The sequence below is a fragment of the Ischnura elegans genome, chromosome 1 (genome assembly GCF_921293095.1).
Source record: "Ischnura elegans chromosome 1, ioIscEleg1.1, whole genome shotgun sequence".
In the NCBI taxonomy this organism is placed as follows: domain Eukaryota; kingdom Metazoa; phylum Arthropoda; class Insecta; order Odonata; family Coenagrionidae; genus Ischnura; species Ischnura elegans.
In genome coordinates, this window is record NC_060246.1 from 15,590,542 (window position 1) to 15,596,009 (window position 5,468).

The following is a 5,468-nucleotide window of genomic DNA, read 5'->3' on the forward strand; positions in this document are numbered from 1 at the left end:
AGCCAATAAGCCATGATTCCATCCATGTTTATTACCATTCTTATTTTGTATGTATCCATCCTGGTGAGTTAAATGGCTATATGCCAAGGGGGTATTTCTGAGCGCATGTCTTAAAGCTTAAGATAATGCTGGAAAAATTTCTCTGTAATGGCAAAATTATGTTCCATCATCTTCTACAATGGAGTCCATGTGTAATTGAAGCAGTATTTTTGAATTAAAAAAGAAACAAGCTTTGTTGAAATAAAATTAAAAACTTCACAAAATCACAAAAATATTTATTGGATGCTTTCAAATCAACATGAAGTTGGCATAATAAATATTGAGGCTGGAATTCAGGTTGAAAGCTGTTAACAATTATATATCATGAATTCAATTATTTTTTTCTCCCTCAAACTGTAACTAATCTTGTTAAAGACATTGCTTCAAAAATTAGTTGACCATGAGCACAGCCTGTGATGGGTAGTATATAGGGGGTTAGCAAAGGTAATCCTTGCTCAGTGGCCAAGGAAAGTGGTCGCATTTCAACTAGAAAAATATTTCCCTGTGCCAAAACTTGCGTAGAATGAGCTCCATACATGTGGTTGGAAATATCACATAGGATCCATTGTGTAGGAAAGGTTTTCCCAGAGTAAACCACCTCTGCGATCGGGTTCACTCCGTCTCCAAGCACGAAATATGCCGAGGTAAGCTTTAATTTTTCTCTAAATTAAGTGGGTTGTAAGTTAAAATCATGTTGGGATATTAAATATTACATTGTGGCCAGGGTTTAACTGTTTGTGAAAGTTCTCAGCATGTTCTTAAGGGAGCGAGTACTGATAATCTGCTCTGAATATGGAAGCCGACTCAGTTCCTAAAACGTCGGCAGCAATGTCAGCAATCACCCGGTGGGAAGCCCAATAAGCCTTTCAAGAGTTTTTCACCTGTTGCAGGGTGTGCCATGACATCACATCCATATTCGAATTTGGGAAAGTGAACGGAAGCTATTAACGGTCTTTGCCATTCAGGCCATCTTAATTCTTTTTTTTTTTTTTTTTTAGGCAGAATCGAGTCTTTTTATTTTTTTATGGCTTCATTTTAAGTCTTTGATTTGACATCTTAATTTTTTTTGGTGAACAATTAGTTTTCCATACTCTTGGGGTAGAAATGCTATTGCTACACAACAGTACTTTCATAGCAGCTTTTTAATATTCTACAATGCTTTACGTGCTAGTGGGTACTAATATTTCGAGTGGATTCTGTTACAGTCTAAATATTTGAAGTGATTCTCATCAGATGAAAGTAAAAGTTACTGAAGAGTGAATGAGTTGAAGACAGACTGGTGCTCATGGACGTGTTCAAACAGAAGAGGATGCATCATTTTTTTGATAATTTGAATCCAATGACCATGAAAAATTAATGATACTGCATCCAGCCTTCAAGATTTCAACTAAGGGAGTTACATCTTCAAAAATGAAAGGAAGTCAGTGAGGTAAAAATATTCTCCCTGAATTCATACTGGAGAAATGTTTCATGGGACCAAGGTGGAGACATAATTCTATTGAGTGCTAATAAAACATTCAGAGACCGATGTCTCATAACTGCAACTATTTACCCATACATTAGATGTGTTAACAATGTCATGCAATGTGCTCCCCTTGTTTTTTGATTTTGTAAAAGGTAGCTTCCAGTCACTGTTTACTTCTCTTCTTGATTAGCTGAGTAAATAATCGTCCAGATCTCAACCCTTGAGTGACATCAGCTCTCGGCTTAATTCCTGAATAAGATTGCTTCATTTCTTGGATATTTTCTCTTATTGGTGCTGATTTTCACTTCATGTCTACGCTTAATGCCAAACTTCGTTTTTTATAGCTAACAATAGTTCTGCAACAGACATCTGTGGGTTCATGAATGGTAAGATCCTTGCATAACTCAGGCTTTGAATACTTACATGGAGCTCAGATTAGTATGCGATGGATCAAATTGTCATATTGTATTATTAGTGCGAGTTCACTTTTTAATTGTGTGCTACGATAAAAATCAAACAAATTCAAGAATTGCAAGCATTTTGCAACGTGCCAACCGGCGCAATGGAGAATGACTCCCACGATTCTCCTGACCCCAACCGCCACTGGACCTTCGAGGCCCAGTCGGACGAAGAAGATGAATCCAACCCATCCAGCCCGCCTCCTTCCAATTCTGAACTGCCATCTTCTCCTGCCTGCGAGCCTGATTGTCCAACCCAACACTTTTTCCCGCCAGGGTGAGTCCTGGCATTGCTCCTTCCTTTACCTTACCTAGTGTAGTCCCTCAGAAAGATTCCCTTATTTTGGTTACCATAACAGTCACTAAATTGCATGATCCCAATGTTAGACCTATTCTTGGCCTTCCATTGCTTCAACCAATTGCTTCTCAGGAGCCTTTTTCATAGCAGCGAAAACCAGCCGACCACCCGTCTGCAATTCTATGGGTTCTCAAATTACTGTCACACCTCAGACAACTTTCGTTCATTGGTCAAGCTATTCACCTCAAAGAACTGGGAGTTCTATTCCAACCAATTAGTTGAAGACAAGAAAACTTACCTTGTTGTCTGCGGTCTACTTTCTGAAACTTCCACTGAAGACATCAAAGCAAAATCTTGAAGTAGAAGATATCGTGCAGCTCTGAACACCCAGACCATTGAAATCAGAATAAGATCGCAGTGAGCGCTTTCTGCACAAAAATCCTGACGTCTCATTGCCTCCCCTTCCGTTAAGATTGCTGCCATTGTTTCAGCTTAAACTTATTTCATCCAAAGACCAAGAAAAATTCCAAAAAATATCTCTCCGGTTTAGCTGTAAAAATTGAACCCTTCAGACCTCCCACTGGCCCACCGCAGTGCACTAAGTGCCAACACCACAGGCATATGCATAAGTCGTGCGGAATGCAAACTCGCTGCGTGGGCTGCGGTGGAAATACTGTCATACTGAAAGCCAGCATTTCAAGCCAAAACCTGCTAAATTCGCGAATTGCTCCCGAGACCATCACGCTAACTTCAAGATATGTGGGCAGCGGAATGGAAATTAAGCGTCAATGCAAGGAAATGCAGTCATGTTGTCATTTCAAGATGCCCGGAAGCAGGCAAAGGCCATCAACTTTATAGGAATAGAAGGAATAATAACTTTGCTATTTCCACATGATAATAGCAAAGTTATTACTCCTTCTATTCCTATGATTAAGGATTGCCACCAAGTTACGCCCACTACTATTAATTATGCCATCAACTTTATTTTGGAAACACAACTATCCCGAAATGCCAATCAATGAAATATCTCGGCATAATTTTAGACAAACCTCTTACTTGGGCTAACCATATTAAATCATCTATTAAAAAAATCGCAGGGAATTTACACTGCTCTTTTTCCTTTAATGAAAGCAATATCTTCATTGGCTCTTAAAACTAAATTGCTGCTCTACAATTCTTCGATAAAACCACTCCTAACTTACGCATCGCCAGTTTGGCTGCATGCCGCACTAACCCACCTCAAGCGCATCCAAACATGTGAAAACAAAATAGTACGAAAGATATTAGATGCCCTGTGATACAAAAGCTATTTAAACAAATCTGCAACAATCTCAAGCTAACTCTGATTTGAATTCCTTGAAGGCCCCATTAGCTACATTTCAACTTTCATTTTCAAAAGCAAATGATTATCTTATTATTACAAAATTAAAGAATCTTACACTATTCCTAATAAACCTAAACTCAAAACCCCCAAATGTGCCCTTATCCCTTTCCATATTCCCTTCCTAATCCCCGCAATGCCATGACAGAAACTTGAAAAAATGAAGAAGTATAGTTTATGAATCAACCCAGTTCCTGAAACCCCGAGAAGACAGCTGATTGGCTGGGAGCCCGGATCCATTACTATAAAGAGAGCTCCACTTGGATTGGCTTGGCTATGTGTTATTGGTGTCTCATGCCTTCAATCTCAGACCTAAGTGTGTTCACTCTTCTCGCTGGTGTTTTTTCATCATTTATTGCTCAAAATAATTTTGCAATAATATAATAATTAAGCTCTGATGAAAATAATTGCTGAAGGACAAGTGGCGGCCTGGAATGAAGGTCCTAAAGGATGTCAAAGAGAAGAAAAATGTTGATATGAAAAGGCTAGGGAATAGGAAAGAGGAGTGAAGAGCTGCGTCAAACCAATCTTAGAGTTGTTGACTGGTGATGATGGACAAATTTTCATTTGCAAAGAATATTTTCCTGCATAATCTTAAGCTTGACATCCTTCCAAGGCTATAAACACAAAAAAGGGGAAGTGGACAACATAGATTATTGTTGACTCATGTCCTTACAAGGTGTTTGAAAATTTTGAGCAATTCAATGATCTTTCATGGTCATTCGACAGGGTAGACTATGACATTAATCTTGGGAAGTATAAAGGATGCAGGATTAGTGGAATTACCCCCTAATGGCTATGATCCTACCTAAAGGATAGGCTACAGATGGGAGAAGTGGAGGGCAATGATGCTAATAACATTTGTTGTTAAACACTTATCACCTTCCAAAATTAACAATGTTGGGATACCAAAGATAGCATCCTGAGGCTCCTTCCATTCCTGCTGTACATAAACGATCTACATGTAAGGTACACCAGCATTGCTCTTCATTGCAGATGATACATCTTTATAGCATTTAACCCTAGGATAAGGCCTATAAGGTTATTTAACCCTGTAAGGATCTAAAGTTGCTGCAAACCAACTTAAAGAGCACGCTTCTCTTAGAAAATTGGTTCCACCTGAATAAACTATCTGTGAATGTTATATGTTATAAAAAAGAGGGAAGTGCCTTAGATATCTGTACGAATGATCAGCCCATATAAAGGGTTATAATTGCTCCAAGTTTCTTGGTATGGAAATTCGAAAACCCTCACCTATGTACTATATGCTCTACCCTGCTAAATGTGGCTTTGTTTCGAGTAATCTCATTGTACTTGTTGATTTCAATCTCTTGAAAATGATTTATTATGGGCACTTTTTATCCCATTTGTATTTTGATATCATTTTATGGGCCTAGCTTTTGTAGTTTTTGTGATGTAAGAAAGGGGAATTTTTGTTTGTGTGAATTGAATTTCCTTGTATTTTACTTTGTTAAATCCTGGGACCAATAAATCATTTCATACCTAAAGTTACAAATTTTCACTTATGTTGCTGAATTTTAACTTAATTTTTCAAATTTCAATTTATTATAGTGGCCTATATGTGGAGATTTACTACATTTTGAGTTTTTTTTAAATGTGAAATTCATGATTTAGAGGTCTTTCTGTACTTTCCCACTTTTTTTTCGATAAAGAAAAGATGCAAGGATCACTTGTTTTTCTTTCCGTTTCAAAATTCCCACCACTTCTTGGGGGGGCGGGCCTTTGAACTGCAGGCAGTACCAGCCCTGCCACGCTGGCGCTAGCATCGTGGTTATAAATTTTTAATGAGTTTCCCATCTAAACCCC